Below are 18,090 nucleotides of genomic sequence, written 5' to 3' on the forward strand. Positions count from 1 at the left end.
ACGAGGATCTGTTCTAATTCCTTTTTCACTAATGACATGCCCTAGGTATGTAACCTCTGTCAATGCAAAACTACATTTTTCCATATTTAATGTTAATTTAGCTTTTCTAAGTCTCTGAAAAACATTACGCAGACGCACAGCATGTTCATTAATGTCTTTGGAGAATACAATAATATCGTCTAGATATACACAACATTGCTGAGTTTTTAGTCCTCGCAATACTCCATCGAGTAGTCTTTGAAAAGTTGCTGGTGCATTTTTCAAACCGAAAGGCATTCTTTTAAATTGCCAGTGGCCTCCAGGGGTAGAAAATGCTGTTTTATGCCTATCTTCAGGTGCAACTTCCAATTGATGATATCCGCTACGTAAATCGATTGTTGAAAAGTATTTACTGTTACCTAAACTGTCAATGATATCTGTAATGTTTGGAAGAGGATAAACATCTGAGATTGTTTGTTTGTTAAGGTGTCTGTAGTCACAACAAAATCTATATCGTTTCGTACCGTCGGGAGACTTCTTTGGAATAATTACAATATTTGAATTATAAGGCGAATCAGAATATTCTATGATTCCATCTTTTAGGTGCTGTTCTAAAAATTCATCCAGTACTGGCTGTAAGTGATGCGCAACTCTATAAGGCTTTCTATAAACTGGGGGGCTATGTCCTGTTGGGATCCTATGCTGTGTGATATCTGTTGCTGGAAGTGGACCTTCTGCATTAAATAAATCTTGAAACTCAACTAAAACTGCTTCTATCGTGTCTCTATCCTTTCCTTTCAAATGCTCAATCTTCTGGCGCAATGCGGTTTTATAGGCGTCTGGTTTCTGACCATCATTAATATCTGACCAAATAAAATCTTCTTCTTCAAAAGTACTGACTGTAGCTACTAAAATTCCCTTATGCAACTCTTTGTCCTCCACTCCGAAACTGTCAATATGTACCGGTACTTTTCTTTCTCCCTCAACGTCTTGAACCCGTACAACACTTCTACGTACAAAACAATGTGATACATCTAATTCCTCATTTTCCTCTAGTGGCTCTATTAGACATATTGTATCTGTAGGTACCTCGGGGTCAACGGTCATCCAGAAAAGTTTTCCTGAGCCAGATGGTATCTGATCCCGCGAATCAACCTTCAAGGACGTTGCACGCAGTGTAGTTGATTTCGCCTTCCGGTTAGGGAAATCTTGCGGCAGAGGGCCCTTTGCAGCGGTGTCACCTAGCTGAAACACTATTCCGCTAAGTTCTACAGTTTGCTGTCTGAGGTCGATTTTAGCGTGATGTTTATTCAGGAAATCCAACCCTAGGATCGCGTCGTACCCGTCAGTTACCTTTGTTACCACTTCTACATCTTCTTGAAATTGTACACCGTGAATATAGAAAATCAATGATGTACATCCTAATGACTTCACTGTACCTCCTCCTACTCCACTCAATCTATACCTTGGAGGGTCATATTTCTTTTCTCCAATACATTCATTACTCACTATTGATACGTTTGCGCCTGTATCCACCAGTATCCTTGCCTCTTTATCCTGTATGGTAGCAGATAACCAGCATTCCGCCTTCACATTCGCCTTAATGGCATGAAATTTTATTGGGAACGCCTGGCGGCGGTTCCGACATTCCCGTTTGAGTTTAACTGATTTCTATTTCCAAAAACTTTCTTAGACCTGCATTCCTTGAATGTGTGACCTATTCTTTGACAATTAGTGCATTGAGGTTGTCTGCAGTTTTTTGCTATATGGCCTTGTCGATCGCACCTAAAACATCGTACTCCTGCTGAAAATACATTTCGCTTCTCCTTGTATCTGGTGGCAATGTCAATTTCTTCAAAAGCTGTCGCCACAGATACAGCTTCTGCTAAATTCTTAGGAAACTCTGCCCTGACACGACGGGACGTTTCAGGAGGTAACCCACGTAAAAATGTATCCAGAGCTCTATTTTCTGCCTCTTGTAAAATAACTCTATTTGCTTCATCACTAGTTGTCAACTGATAGGTGTTAATATTAACTTTTCTAATCCTATCTACAAAGCTTTCTAACGACTCGTTTTGCCTCTGAGTGATAGTGTTTAACTGTTCCCTATAAAATCTACAGCTGTTCTGTTTTTGAAAACGTTTAAGTAATCCTTTCTTCAATTCCTCAAATGTTGGAGCATTCCGTAATTCTTCATGGTATAATACGTGTGCTTTAGCCTCTCCTAGCAATCTTAACTTTGTCATTTGTAAGAGCTGTTCATCTGACCACGATCCTAACTTTGCAGCTGCTACTAAATCATCAAAAAAGGCTGTTATGTCTTCGCCAGGTTTACCTGAAAAAGGAGTTACCAAGGCTGCTGCTGAGGAATCTAGGGTAGGAGGGACTGAACTGGTTTGCCTAACCTCACACAACTGTTTAAATAATGCATTATTATCATTTTTAAGCTGTGCTATTTGATTAACTAAGCTCTGAATAGCTTCCTCAGTAGAAACCGCTTGTGGTGCTGACTCTGACTTTGTATGATTTCGTGTCATCATTTTACAAACTGTTAGTTACACAATCTTACCACACTGAATTAAAAAGATGTTTAAAAATTTTCGACAAACTCCTAAAATTATGAGAGAGAATACACTTCTAAATAAAGAAAATATTACGACTGCTATGCAAACCTCTATCCTTTCACACATTAAACAATACTAACTGTGGACCTTTAGTGACTGTCATTCACACCTCATATTGAGCCAAGGGTTTTTCTCTGACACCAAATGTAACAGTTCCTGTTACTAAATGTGACACTTCTGTCACTCAATGTAACTGGACTTTGATTTCACTAATTTATTTACTTAAGTACCACTCAACAGCACTGCCATTGGCCAATAGCTGGTCAAAAAATTGCGTTTGCTTGATTCTTGGTCTCTGTATAAAAATCAAACTCCTATATAGAAAACTATCTCAACTGAAAAGTATTTCGCTGGCCAGTGTGGCCGAGATGTTCTAGGCGCTTGAGTTTGGATTCGCACAACCGCCACGGTCGCAAGTTCGAATCCTGCCTCGCGCATGGATGTATTTGATGTCCTTAGATTAGTTAGGTTTAAGTAGTTCCAAGTTCTAGGTGACTGATGACCTCAGATGTTAAGTCCCGTAGTGCTCAGAGCCATTTGAACCATTTGAAAAGTGTTTCACATTGCAATTCATACCACCTGGAAACACAGGACAAATTCAGCCCCTAGATGTTTGCTTCTTCCGTGACTATGAAACATATTACCCCCCAATATCTACGCCTTGAGGGATAGCCTGTTTCACGATAAGCTCCACGACAGTTTGTTTCGAATTCGGTTGCATTCCATCACATTCCATCAGTATTCATCACCCCGTCACATCAATATGATTCTATATTCATTCTGTAAGATTGGATAAATTGCTGAATGTTTTGTAACTCGTAAACAATTCGCCTTCGATCTTGATGCTGCGAACTTTTGTGATCACTGTGGCTTGCCATTTTTAATTCAGTGTTCATGGTGCACGTTAATGGTTTGTTTTGAACATTTCTTGAATGTCGATGATATCCATTTTATGATGTGTAATACATACATCCCATAGAATGTTGATCCCTGCACCTCCCGGACAGGCATTTTTTGTCACCCTCCTCATGCACGTGATGAGTAATTAGCAGCTAATATGTTTCCGGTCACAACTATTAACACAACACTTTCAAATGAGCCCTACGAAAGATTAGATGTGAGACATCGCGATCAAGGGTTTCCTTGTGAGTTTTTCATCAAGATGCTTCGTTCTTCGAGGTATGTCTTGATATGCCTTAGGATGCTTTGGGATGCGCCGTTGCGGGTACAGCACGACCGTTGGGCCATATATTTAGAGTTGTCCTTCGTCTCTCACTGAGAGTGCAGCGAAATATAAGCAGCATTTTGAATAAAGAGTAGTATCAAACAATACACGCATATGTTCCGTGACCTTACATAATTGTAACCAAATTGACGGGCGACTGCTGTTACCATTAAATTACAGCACAACTAATCAGTACTTCCTGTTCCTGGCCCATAAATTTCTTGAATCGCTGGAAAATTGTTTCAAGCAAAGCACCTTATAGTTGAGGGCTCATTCAGCTGTGGCCGTCGTGTATTGATTTAAAGATTTTCTTCAAGTTCTAAATACTTTCGACTGTTCAAATTAGGAACGGCTATTTTACTGTAAGTCTTATTAACCGAATTTCTCTTATATAAATTTGATGTAACAGAGGCAGCATACTTACTGTATTGTAAAAGCCTTGAAACTACGAGCAGTTTCGTGGAGGCTGTGGCGTACGTTATAATAAACAAAAGTGGTATGTTGTGACCAAATTATCACATAGTGTTCATTTTGTGCATGAGAGACTGCATGGCCGCGTGTTCTGGAAATTACATTCGTAAGCATTTATTTGTCTTTTAAACCACGCTCTGCTCCTCGAAGGTTTATTCTTTAAAATTCTTGCACTATCATTTGCTGAAGAATTTATGGAAATAACTTAAAGCTATTTTTAATAGTCAGTTTAATAACTGCTTTTGTTTGAATCTATCTTTAATTAATTCATTTTGATCAATATTATTATTTCTTTTTGTCCATAGCGGACGCGTTTTATTATAAGTGAAACGGTTAAACATGTTTCCATACTCCGCATATTTAAATGTTTTAAATTAATTTACTTAAAGTACTTTGGCTTTCATTCGTGTCCAGCACCTTACCATTCCACCACGTAGCTCCCTACCATTTCAGCATGTGTGACCGGGGCTACATGTTCTGTTTTCGGGGGCACGTTGTGACTTCGAAACAAATTGCCCCAATTCATGCATCTGAAGCTGTAATCATTAGTACAGATACGTGACAAATCGTTGATGCCCCAGAGTCATCAGGGGTTGTTAACCTGCCTGCATCTTCTGGTGTCATAGAAGAACAACTCAGAGATGAAATCCTTTTCCCTCTAGAAGCGGTACTTCCTCTTCCGAAGGCACCGCCAAGGACTGGAACAAACAAGAGGCGTGTTAGAAAATCTGCTATTCCAACCGATACTCCAGTAAAACAAACCTTAGAAGAAGAGCAAAGCAAGAAAAGAAAAGTGAACATCAACAATGAAAAAGCGAGAAAAAGTTAAGGAAAAGGGAAAAGTGAAACAACACAAGGAAATGGAAAAGGAAAAGGCAAAGGGAAGGGCAAGTCTGTTAAATGACAAGTCTTAAAAACGAATAGTGAATGGTCTGAGTGTGAAGTGGACAGTATAGAGTATTATTGTCTAGTGTGCTGTGACAGTTACTCTAATTCACTTTCTGGGGAAGAATGGGTTCAATGTCAAGAATGTAAGAACTGGGCCCATTCCAGATGTAGGCAGAATCAAGCCTTATCAACCTACCTATGCCTGAACTGTGATTTTGATATATTTTCTGACGATTAATTAATTATAAGTATATATGTTTACTGCCTATGACGGCAATATGATAGATATTTTCAGCCTAAGACAAGGGCAATATGATTGAAGCCTGAATTAACAAGGCTGAGTAGTTACAAGTTATTTGATAAGCTGTTAATTACTAAAGGGCTCATAAATGTTTAATCATAGTTTCTCGTTATGTAACATAAAAATTTGTACCTGATGATTCGCACAACATTGTTGATTATTACTTAAACGGACATGTTTCAGTCATGTATTGTTTTTTATTTCACAAATAATAACTTTACCAAATATGGTAACAACTTACCCCGGCTTTTTAACAGTTTGCCCCAATCGGGGTAAGTTCTTATTTTACGACTTAAGACATTAAAACGTTATTACTAAAAAAACAATCTCACACCAAATGACTTAAATAACTGTCTCAATATCAAAGATGCATATATATATATAAGTTAATTTTGATTGCATCGCATGAATACTAAAAATAAAGTCATCCTAATGAATTTTGAGGTCAACTAAAAATCGGAACTTGTAGCCCCGCTTTACTCTATCCCGATTCTGGGTCTAATACCGGGTGCATTCTCTGTTTCGTATTGTCTCCAAATTCTTCTTCAGTCACTTCATCAGACAATCCCTCTGCATTGTGGAGGGCTTCTGTTTTCTCTTTCCACCTATCCGCACGGTTCTCTGCGTTTAACAGTGTAATTCCCGTTGCGTTCTTATTGTTTCTGCTGTTGTTTTTACCTGACCAACGACTGTTTTGACTGTTCTGTATTCTGAGTCAGTCTGACCGACGATCACTCATTTTTCAATTTCTTCAGAGATTTGCTGCAGCCATTTTGCCTTGGTGTCCGTGCACGTCTTGATTATTTCATTCATTAGTGACTTATACTGGATTATTACTGTCCTTTCCTGAAGTTTTGCACTCTTTTCTTTCGTTGATCAGTTGAATTATTTCTTCTTTTAGGCATGGCTTCTTCGTAGTTACCTTCCTCTACCTCTTTTTGTCTTTTCAGCCTCTGTAATTTCCCTTTTTATAGATGTCCACTCCTCTTTACATAAACTGCCTACTGTGTTATTTATTATCACAGTATCCACATCTTTACCTATTTCGAAGACGTCTATATATTCCTCACTACTTCAGTATCACACTTCTTGTCACACTGATTTTTCCATACAATTCTCTTAAACTTCAGTTTACTCTTCATCATGACTAAAATTGTAATTTGAGTCTATATTCGCGGCTGGGTACATTTTACAGTATAAAATCTGACTTCGGAATTTCTGTCTGACCATGATGTAATTACGCCGAAATCTTTCCCTGTCTCCGCGCGTTTCCCACACATACCTGCTCCTGATACGCTTCTTGAACAGAGTACTTGCTATTACTAGCTGAAACTCAATTAGCTTTTTTCTGTTTCATTTATACTGCAAAATCCATTTTCTTCCCTAATCCTTCCTTCTATTGCTTCCCTACTATAGAATTCTGATTCGGCATGATGCTTATATTTTACGTACTGAACTATCCATTCAGTAGCCTCATATACTTCCCCGATTTCCTTTTTGCACCTTCGGTATGTGTAGCTTAACGGCGTTAGTTTGTTGTCGGTTCTTTTCGGAACAAGCCTATCACTGAACCATTCACAGGAACTTCCACGATCTTCCTATTCATAACGGATCCTTCTCTCGTTATACCATTTCCTGCAACTGTTGATGTTACCGTATTCTCGTCTCACCAGAAATCTTTGTCATCTTTCCATTTTTTTTTCATTTCACTTCAGTGAACGCCACTACATCTAGACTGAGCCTCTGTAATTATCTTATCAGATTTTATAACATTCTTTCTACGTTCAAGATTCTGACCTTCCACTCTACAACCCGTAGAACGTTATCCCGTCATTGGTCATTCCATCTTTTCCTCATGGTCACCTTCCTGTTCTCAGTGCCCTCACGGAGTTCCGAAGATCCTGAATCTTTTGCCAATACAGAAATCATAACGACACTTATTCAATGAGAGGCCACATGTCGTGTGGAAGTGGATAGTGCGTCTTCAGTTCCGGGTTCCATTGCATTTTGTATCCTCATGCCGTTGTTCATTGTTGATTCATCCGCCTTTTGATGGGATTTTCCTCACCCCAAGGGCAAAAGAGTGCCCTGCATCTCTGGTCGCCCTCTTTGACAAGGCCTTTGATGGAATGAGGGTGACTTCGATGTCGAAATTCTTGGGCCGCCATTGCTGATAATGTTTACTCACAATTTAGGGATTTGCTATGTTCGAACACTGGACCAAGTTCGTTTTGATTACCAGTCAAAAACTTTGCTCCTGTACTACGTCGTGACTGCCGCCTCTCATACGCAGCGCAAACTTGTTTATTTATTTAGAAACAAAGTTGTAGGCAAAGTTAACTGGACATTTCACACCTATATTTATTTGGTTTTGCTGAAGTACATGTTTTTAAAAAATCAACAACCACAATTTAAGATAGGTATATCAGTTTTAATTACCAGATATTACGTACTTTGTGTAGTGTTCAGCTATCCAATGTTGCTGATATGAATGATACTCTCATTAGCTTGTGAATGTAGTTTTGTCACCGAGGTGTAGTTAAGAAGCAGGAAAATCTTACAAGACATCAAAATAAAATAAAATAAAAAGAATACAAGGTGAAATTTTTTCTTAAAAAAGAAATGTGCATCTTTTTACACACTACCGAGGAATACGCATCGCATTACTGTAAACACTCTTCAAAATTAGCGTTTTCACTTCATTACTACCAGAGCATGATGTCCAGGTAACTCTCTTGCCGTTCGTGAGGGTGTTCTTTTGAAAACAGATTATTTTCTCCGGATTTCTGCGCCCATGGGTACATTGTTATACAGCTACAGTGCTCTGTATTTCAGTTTGTTGTGATGTACAAATATATCTGTTTTTCCAAATTTGGACTGCAGCGCAGATGGGACAGACAGCTGGACGTGCAATATAATTTCGCCACACATGGTAAATAAAAAGAAAATAATAATGAACCGATCGGAAAGCTGCCAATCAGGAGCCGACTACGCACCAAATTTACACAGCACTGATTGATTAAAACTGTGTACTGCCCGAAAAACGCACACAGAATCTGCATTACAGTTCTGAGGAGTAGAAATTCAACCAGTCAGTATCATAGGGGATTTAATATGGCCCGTCGTTCATATTCACAGCCACAGAATCTGCCTTGCAGGTTAAGATCCTTCCAATGTAACGACAGTAATGATTGCGAAGATATGATCATTCGAGGGTGTGATAATTACACCAATGTCATATCGTTAAAACATACGAATATCACGTACTCCTTGAGTGATATGTAAGAACAGACAGGGAACAAGTCTCTTTTCTTCTTCTTTTTCTTTGTGTTCATTAACAGCTTTTCAGCCCATTATTGAGCTATATCAGTATAGCATTTATTTAGTTGCTTCCCACAATTGCAAATTTAATTGAATCTGAATTAAGCATGAATCAGACACGCCCTGAAGATTTAGTGCTGAATTTTATCTACACAACAGGTTTAATAACACTGTCATTTATTTAGGCACTGGCACTGAAAATGAATGTGACAGTAATTTATTGCAAAAGACGATTGGAATTATGAAGCATGGAAAGACAATCATGCAAATTTGAACTTTACAATGATGTACTTTCCGATGAGAATTGCAAATTAAAGCCGGCCGGTGTGGCCGAGAGGTTCTAGGCGCTACGGTCGCACGTTCGAATACTGCCTCACGCACGGGTGTGGGTTAGTTAGGTTTAAGTAGTTCTAAGTTCTAGGGGACTGATGACCTCAGAAGTTAAGTCCCATAGTCCTCAGAGCCATCTGAACAATTTTGCAAATTAAACAAACTCAGAGCTGGCAAAGTTACTAAATGAGATGTAGTTCCTTAATAGTCTGACTACGAATCGATTTGCCACCTGGCTACGAAAACAGTGTCTGTTTGCCTGCAGCAAGAACCTAAGAATCACAAAGATCTGCGGAAGCACTGACGAATGCGACAAACAGTGAGACCTATCTGGAACTTGAACTACAATACTCTCTCTTGTCCAAATATGTCGGATCTGTAAGTAACGCTTACCATAATCTTCAACGTGATGTGAACATAACGGAGACACCTTGGCTCCATGATCTGAAGTTCAGTTTTACAATCGCGCTGTGGAGGATATGAACATCGGACCCCAGACGACTCCGCCACTATAGCGCACAGCCGCAACTCTCGTCACCAACACCTGCCCCCGAACTGTCCGCAGCTCATATTTTCCAAGTCCCCAAAAAGCAGCTTGCTCCTTTTTTCCCACCAACGAAACGCCTCCATTAGTCCTCTCAAAAGTTGCTACAGCCCACCAATGACGTAATTCTTGCTTTGACAAAATATCGGGTCCAGCAACAGTGAAAAGTCAACAAGACAATGGATTTCTTCTACTCTTTCCTATGAAAACTTACTGCTAGCTGTTGCGTCTTCCTGACGCCACTTCTAACATACCAATCGGCGCTCATTGATCCACCTCTTAACCTCGCACTACAGGTCCTGTGAAAATGTTACTCGTCGCTTTTGCTGCAACTTCTTAACTGTTAAACAGGTCGCAACTGTGTTATCATGTTTTTAGGAAAGCCAGCAGATACTTATCTGTTCAAGTATTTCTTTTGTCAAGTTTGTAATGTCTACCAGCTGCTGACAGATTTTCATCTTCCGGAACGAAGGCTTTTTATCCCACCCGTGCTGCAAAGCTGCCTCTCCACCAATCGGCAAAGCGGCTTTTACGCCTGCACTAACTTGCACTTATTCGCTCTATGAAATTACAATGAAATGAACACCCTTAGCTGCTTACAGGCCGTGACATACGTCAACGGGGACGGATGAAAATGTGTGCCCCGACCGGGACTCGTACCCCGGATCTCCTCGTACCCCGGATCTCCTGCTTACACGGCACACGCTCTATCCATCTGAGCCACCGAGGACACAGAGGATAGCGCGACTGCACGGATTTATCACTGGCACGCCTCCCGCGAAACCCACATTCTCAACGTATTGTCCCGCACTACTTTGTAGTGCCCCCGCCCATTATACTCATTACTCGCGGCGCGTCGCTGCTTCTACATCTACATCTACATTTATACTCCGCAAGCCACCCAACGGTGTGTGGCGGAGGGCACTTTACGTGCCACTGTCATTACCTCCCTTTCCTGTTCCAGTCGCGTATGGTTCGCGGGAAGAACGACTGTCTGAAAGCCTCTGTGCGCGCTCTAATCTCTCTAATTTTACATTCGTGATCTCCTCGGGAGGTATAAGTAGGGGGAAGCAATATATTCGATACATCATCCAGAAACGCACCCTCTCGAAACCTGGCGAGCAAGCTACACCGCGATGCAGAGCGCCTCTCTTGCAGAGTCTGCCACTTGAGTTTGTTAAACATCTCCGTAACGCTATCACGGTTACCAAATAACCCTGTGACGAAACGCGCCGCTCTTCTTTGAATCTTCTCTATCTCCTCCGTCAACCCGATCTGGTACGGATCCCACACTGATGAGCAATACTCAAGTATAGGTCGAACGAGTGTTTTGTAAGCCACCTCCTTTGTTGATGGACTACATTTTCTAAGGACTCTCCCAATGAATCTCAACCTGGTACCCGCCTTACCAACAATTAATTTTATATGATCATTCCACTTCAAATCGTTCCGCACGCATATTCCCAGATATTTTACAGAAGTAACTGCTACCAGTGTTTGTTCCACTATCATATAATCATACAATAAAGGATCCTTCTTTCTATGTATTCGCAATACATTACATTTGTCTATGTTAAGGGTCAGTTGCCACTCCCTGCACCAAGTGCCTATCCGCTGCAGATCTTCCTGCATTTCACTACAATTTTCTAATGCTGCAACTTCTCTGTATACTACAGCATCATCCGCGAAAAGCCGCATGGAACTTCCGACACTATCTACTAGGTCATTTATATATATTGTGAAAAGCAATGGTCCCATAACACTCCCCTGTGGCACACCAGAGGTTACTTTAACGTCTGTAGACGTCTCTCCGTTGATAACAACATGCTGTGTTCTGTTTGCTAAAAACTCTTCAATCCAGCCACACAGCTGATCTGATATTCCGTAGGCTCTTATTTTGTTTATCAGGCGACAGTGCGGAACTGTATCGAACGCCTTCCGGAAGTCAAGAAAAATAGCATCTACCTGGGAGCCTGTATCTAATATTTTCTGGGTCTCATGAACAAATAAAGCGAGTTGGGTCTCACACGATCGCTGTTTCCGGAATCCATGTTGATTCCTACATAGTAGATTCTGAGTTTCCAAAAACGACATGATATTCGAGCAAAAAACATGTTCTAAAATTCTACAACAGATCGACGTCAGAGATATAGGTCTATAGTTTTGCGCATCTGCTCGACGACCCTTCTTGAAGACTGGGACTACCTGTGCTCTTTTCCAATCATTTGGAACCTTCCGTTCCTCTAGAGACTTGCGGTACACGGCTGTTAGAAGGGGGGCAAGTTCTTTCGCGTACTCTGTGTAGAATCGAATTGGTATCCCGTCAGGTCCAGTGGGCTTTCCTCTGTTGAGTGATTCCAGTTGCTTTTCTATTCCTTGGACACTTATTTCGATGTCAGCCATTTTTTCGTTTGTGCGATGATTTAGAGAAGGAACTGCAGTGCGGTCTTCCTCTGTGAAACAGCTTTGGAAAAGGTGTTTAGTATTTCAGCTTTACGCTTGTCATCCTCTGTTTCAGTGCCATCATCATCCCGGAGTGTCTGGATATGCTGTTTCGAGCCACTTACTGATTTAACGTAAGACCAGAACTTCCTAGGATTTTCTGTCAAGTCGGTACCTAGTATTTTACTTTCGAATTCACTGAACGCTTCACGCATAGCCCTCCTTACGCTAACTTTGACATCGTTTAGCTTCTGTTTGTCTGAGAGGTTTTGGCTGCCTTTAAACTTGGAGTGAAGCTCTCTTTGCTTTCGCAGTATTTTCCTAACTTTGTTGTTGTACCACGGTGGGTTTTTCCCGTCCCTCACAGTTTTACTCGGCACGTACCTGTCTAAAACGCATTTTACGATTGCCTTGAACTTTTTCCATAAACATTCAACATTGTCAGTGTCGGAACAGAAATTTTCGTTTTGATCTGTTAGGTAGTCTGAAATCTGCCTTCTATTACTCTTGCTAAACAGATAAACCTTCCTCCCTTTTTTTATATTCCTATTAACTTCCATATTCAGGGATGCTTCCCGTAAGAGTTCGGGCACTGCTTGTGCATTCGCACAGAAGAAGAAGATGGTCAAGTGACCGGTGAGCCGTAACTATATATATACTAAGATGGTACCTGTTCTTTCGGACATATCCGAAAGAACAGATACCATCGCGGGAGGCGTGCCAGAGATAAATCCCTGCAGTCGCGCCATCCTCTGTGTCCTCGGTGGCTCAGATGGATAGAGCGTCAGCCATGTAGAAGGAGATCCCGGGTCCGAGTCCCGGTCGGGGCACGTATTTTCACCTGTCCCCGTTGACGTATGTCAACGCCTGTAAGCAGCTAAGGGTGTTTATTTCACTGTAATTTCATTTTAACCAGCTGCATGGTCACAGATACCATCTTTTATATATATTCTCCCAATACTTCTGTGAAGGCTGGCATATCCACAGGTCCCCGTGGCTTATTACGTCGGGTCTCGCTGCAGCTCACCTGTCTTATACTCACAGCGCTCCTCACTTCGAGCGTACACTGATAAAGAAAACTGATATACCTAGTAAGGTGTTAGGCTGCAGAAGGTTACGATGAGAAAGAGAAATATGCTCATACAATCACTGTTATGTCAAGACCTCTGTCATGTAGTATCATTCTTTAAAGGAAAATGTAAATGTCATTTGACTAGGGCCTCCCGTCGGGTAGACCGTTCGCCGGGTGCAAGTCTTTCTATTTGACGCCACTACGGCGACTTACGCGTCGATGGGTATGAAATGATGATGATTAGGACAACACAACACCCAGTTCCTGAGCGGAGAAAATCTCCGAGCCAACCGGGAATCGAATCTGGGCCCTTAGGATTTACTTTCTGTCGCGCCGACCACTCGGCTACCAGGGTCGGACATTATTAAAGGTGAATAAGTGAAAAAAGGCGAGCCGAATGGCTTGCTCCCTTTCTGCATCTTCGAGTACAAGAGTAAACTGAAACGGACAAGTAGATCACTTCCAAACACTTTGTGTCTTCGATATGACCGCATTTACAGCGGATGCTGTGCTTATTGATCAAGCCGCATCGGGCAACATCGATTTCCATAAGTGCCATATTTGCTTGTAGTCAATTCTACAATTTATATCTCTTTAAGTTTTTCCACATGGCGAGCGAGAGTCACAAATTTACAAAAAATTTCGAATTTATACTTTGGTCGTACTATGATCAGCCATTTATTTAATACGATCAGCTGATTTCGGTGACATGGCATTTCCAATGCTTAGTCATATGTATGTAAAATTACACAGTCATTGTGTGGGGGCACATCTAATGCTCGTCTGTCAATTGCTGTCGTTAAAGTTGCTCTGATCAGAGACTACTACGACTGCAGTTATACATTTGCATACTGTGTAAAATTAATAGAATGTGAGTAAGCACTTGAAAAGGCGTATCTGCAGTAAATGATTGTGACCCTAATGCGGCCAAGACAAAAATGGGTTTTTCCATATCTTTCGGGAAATTCGAAGCGCCATGGCTCATCCTTTTGAACAGTGTACAAACGTGCAAGTTCTGCGCTAAACTGTGACATTAAAGGTTGCAACGATTTTAGATCTTGTGAGACAACGAAGTTTGTTCAAATTACTGCTCACTTTCCTCATTGAATTCATGATCTGCTCACAGCACTGATGTAATGGAGTATGCATATGGCATATTTGGCAAAGAGTCCCCTTTCGGAGAATTCTGTTGCCTAGTGCAGGTCTTTTTATTTGACTCACTGTGCTGACTTGCATGTGGATGATGATTAAATGATGACGATAACACAAGACCCACTCTTCGAACTAAGAAATCTCCGACTTAGTCGGGAATCGAACCCGGGTCCCCCGTATGGCATGTTGCTTCACAGAGCCCTCAGTTATGGAGGCGGACGTTACGATGATGAAAGCGCCAGGCGGTCATTATGCAGTATGTTTCATGAAGGATGATAATTACTGTTTTTTCGTAGGCAGCTTTGTTCCATACAGCCAGCAGGGGTGGACGAGCGGTTCTAGGCGCTACAGTCTGGAACCGCGCGACCACTACGGTCGCAGGTTCGACTCCTGCCTCGGGCACGGATGTGTGTTTGATATCCTTAGGTTAGTTAGGTTTAAGTAGTTCTACGTTCTAGGGGACTGGTGACCTCAGATGTTAAATCTCATAGTGCTCAGAGCCATTTGAGCCTGTTCCGTGCACGGGGTTATGAATCCTGTCGAAAAAAAGATAAGTACATGAATCGTACGGTAAACTTTAATCACAGGCATCTAGTGTACAGCAGCGTCCAAAAATTAACTGCGGAGTTGTGATAAGAAAGATACAAATTAAATGACGAACAGCACCAGGAAATGTCTCCTACAACAAAGACAGTGTTAACAGGACAAGAGGCTCCACTAGCTGCCAAACCTGCTCCATTCTGTTCAGCATTTCCATCAGCAAGCGATTCATGTCTTGAAGGATAAATGTATGGTGGTTTGGCGTAGTCCATAAGGGTGTTTGACTGTTCACAATTCTTTTCCTCAATGCATTCCAGATATTCTCTTTAAATATTCACATATGATGACGTCAGTGGTTGTAAGAGGAGTAAATATTTGTGTCTGCGTGATACTCCCCGATCACAATGCATTTCGTGAAGAGAACGTCTGATGTGAATGGATGTCTCAAAAGTGCCAGATGTGATCTCTTACTCTGAGAATTAGCAGTACTCCCACAACAACGAATGAAGCTATGAAGCATTCAATATGGTGGTTTCCCACATTAGGACTCACGCCCCTCTCCCCCCCCCCTCCCTTCCCGTTCTTCAGCCAGACTGATCTGTTCCCACGACACTCGAGTGCCATCTAGATTTATGTTCACATTAACTGTTTAAGACAAATCCTGTAGTGGTTCCTTTGACGAGAGGCTGATCGATATTCTATCTCCATAGCTTACCATTAATAACCCTCCATTCATTGCATGGTTTTACCGGTCGCCACGCTACCTTTGGACGATGCTGCAACGATGACCATTCTTCAATTGTATCAGAGTTTGATTATGAAGAGCCCGCTATATTTATTCATCGGCCAGTCCACAACGCACACACACGTTTCTGCACCACCATTATTGGAACACACGCTGTGCTCTGAGGCAACTGCACGCCTTATACATAAATGCCCAGCAGACCACTGGATTTTTTTGTGCTGTTAAGGTCAGAATTCAGTAACTGTTTTGGCCCAACTTGGCTCCTGAGTATGAGTGCAAATCCTTCCCGCCCCCCATCTCCCTCACCACCCAACCATTTTCTCTGCCTCGTGATGGCTGGGTGTTGTGTGATGTCCTTAGGTTAGTTAGGTTTAAGTAGTTCTAAGTTCTAGGAGACTGATGACCATAGACGTTAAGTCCCATAGTGCTCAGAGCCATTTATTTGAACCTCCCAACTCCTCTCCTCCCTCTGACCCCGCCTGGGTTACGCCCTTTGCCCTTACTTCCCATCCACCCTCCTAAGCTACGCTTCTTTCTCAGAAATACGTCAGTCAGAGGTTCTAAGCCAACGCACATACTCTGATCAGCCAGAACATTATGACCACCGATCTACTATCGATAAGATAGCAGCGTCACCTGGCGAGGAATGACAGCAAGTCAGACACATGCACTGTGCATGTAGAAAGTGGTCCTGCTGTCCGTGTGTAGAACGGGCAAGGCGCGCGAACTATCTGGCTTGACTGAGGGCACATTGTGATGGCCCAGAGGCTCGGGACAAGCATTTCGGAAACTACACGAATTGTCGTGGGTTTGAGGTGAGCTGTGGTGAGTGTCTCCGAGGCATGGTGAAACCAAGTGAAACTATGTCCAGGCGTCGTGTAGTTGGGCGGGCAACCCTCATTACAGATGGCGGACATCGTAAGCTGGGCAGACTTGTAAAACGGAATAGGCGGCGAACTGTGGCTGAACTAACATCAGATTTTAATGCTGGCAGAGTAAAAGTGTGTGCACCAAACACTCCTAATGATGGGCCTTCGCAGCCGACGACCCTTGCATATGCCAATGTTAACACCACGACATCGCCAATGAACTGGGCACGTGACCATCGGCAGTGAACTTTGTCATAGTGTCAGCGCGTTGCATGGTATGACAAATCCCGATACCCTCTTCATCATGCCGAAGAGAGGGCGCGAATCCGTCACCCTCCAGAGTTCAGCTACGTGACAACTGTACTGCGGGGCGGAGACGAGCCGGCGTCAGTTCCAATACATTCTGGAGAACATTCACTTGGACATCCATGGGTCTAGTGGAGCTCGTACAAGACACAATGGCGGCCAAGAAGTATCGTACGCCGGCTGCAGACCACATAAACCCTTCATGACAATCGCGTTTCTCGACGACAGTGGCATTTTTCAACAAGACAAGCGTCATGTCACAAGGCCCAAATCCCTCTAGCGGCCTCATTGCTTCCGTGCCACGATGCGTCGCCGCTGCTGTTCGTGTCAAAGGTGCACATACCGGCTATTAGGATAGGTGGTCATAATGTTCTGGCTAGTGTACTTTATGCTCTCAATCACAGTTCAGTAATTTAGTGTCATATAAAAGAAATAACCAGTCAACGTCCTATGACAAGAATGAGTGGAGGCCACATCACATCATCCTTGTCCGGTGGTGTTGGCAGTTGTGTAATTTCCCGCCTTTCAGATTCAGCCAGGCATATATTTCGATATTCTGCATGCAGGCAAGCTCTTAAACATGCATCCCCGTGAAAAGTAATGCAGGAAATGTGTATTCTATCAAAAACCAGCCAGTTCACAAAAGCATTGTTTTCCTTCGTAAATAAGATTTTTTTTCAATTAGGATTGATTTTTCTGCAGGCCTTTGTTCTGGACTTCCTGCGACAGCCTGAAACAAGCCAGAAGACATGTTTATAAAGTTCCCCATTAAGATTTATCGATGAGTATTAGGAGTTGAAATTTTTTGCACATCAGTGACCAAAACTACTACGGCAGTTTTTGTAGAGGTTAATTAAGAAGAAAACTTTATAAGAAAAAAATTTACCCATCTTTCATTTGGTCTGAGTGTGTAGGTGACATCTTGAGTTGATAGCCTTAATGAAAGTAAAAACTGGTCCTGCGTATTTATTACGGAGATGACTGAAGTAATGCTTCATTATTCTTACATATCCATCTTTTATTTTCACTTCTAGCACTTCAGTAGCAACATTTTCCACAACAAGTAAATTCACAGTTTGCACAACAAAACATTGTTCTACATAGGAAACACTGCTTCAGTACAATTGAAATACTAGTGACGGACTGTGCGTATCGTTGGCACCAATTTTATGTATGTATCAGTCCTACTGTGTTCTAGAAGCACGCAGAACATGCGTTGATTCAATTTGGCACTATAGAAAAAAATTAAACGCAAATCAAAAATTAGTTGTTGTTTTCCCC

This window comes from Schistocerca cancellata, chromosome 5 (genome assembly GCF_023864275.1).
Source record: "Schistocerca cancellata isolate TAMUIC-IGC-003103 chromosome 5, iqSchCanc2.1, whole genome shotgun sequence".
NCBI lineage: Eukaryota > Metazoa > Arthropoda > Insecta > Orthoptera > Acrididae > Schistocerca > Schistocerca cancellata.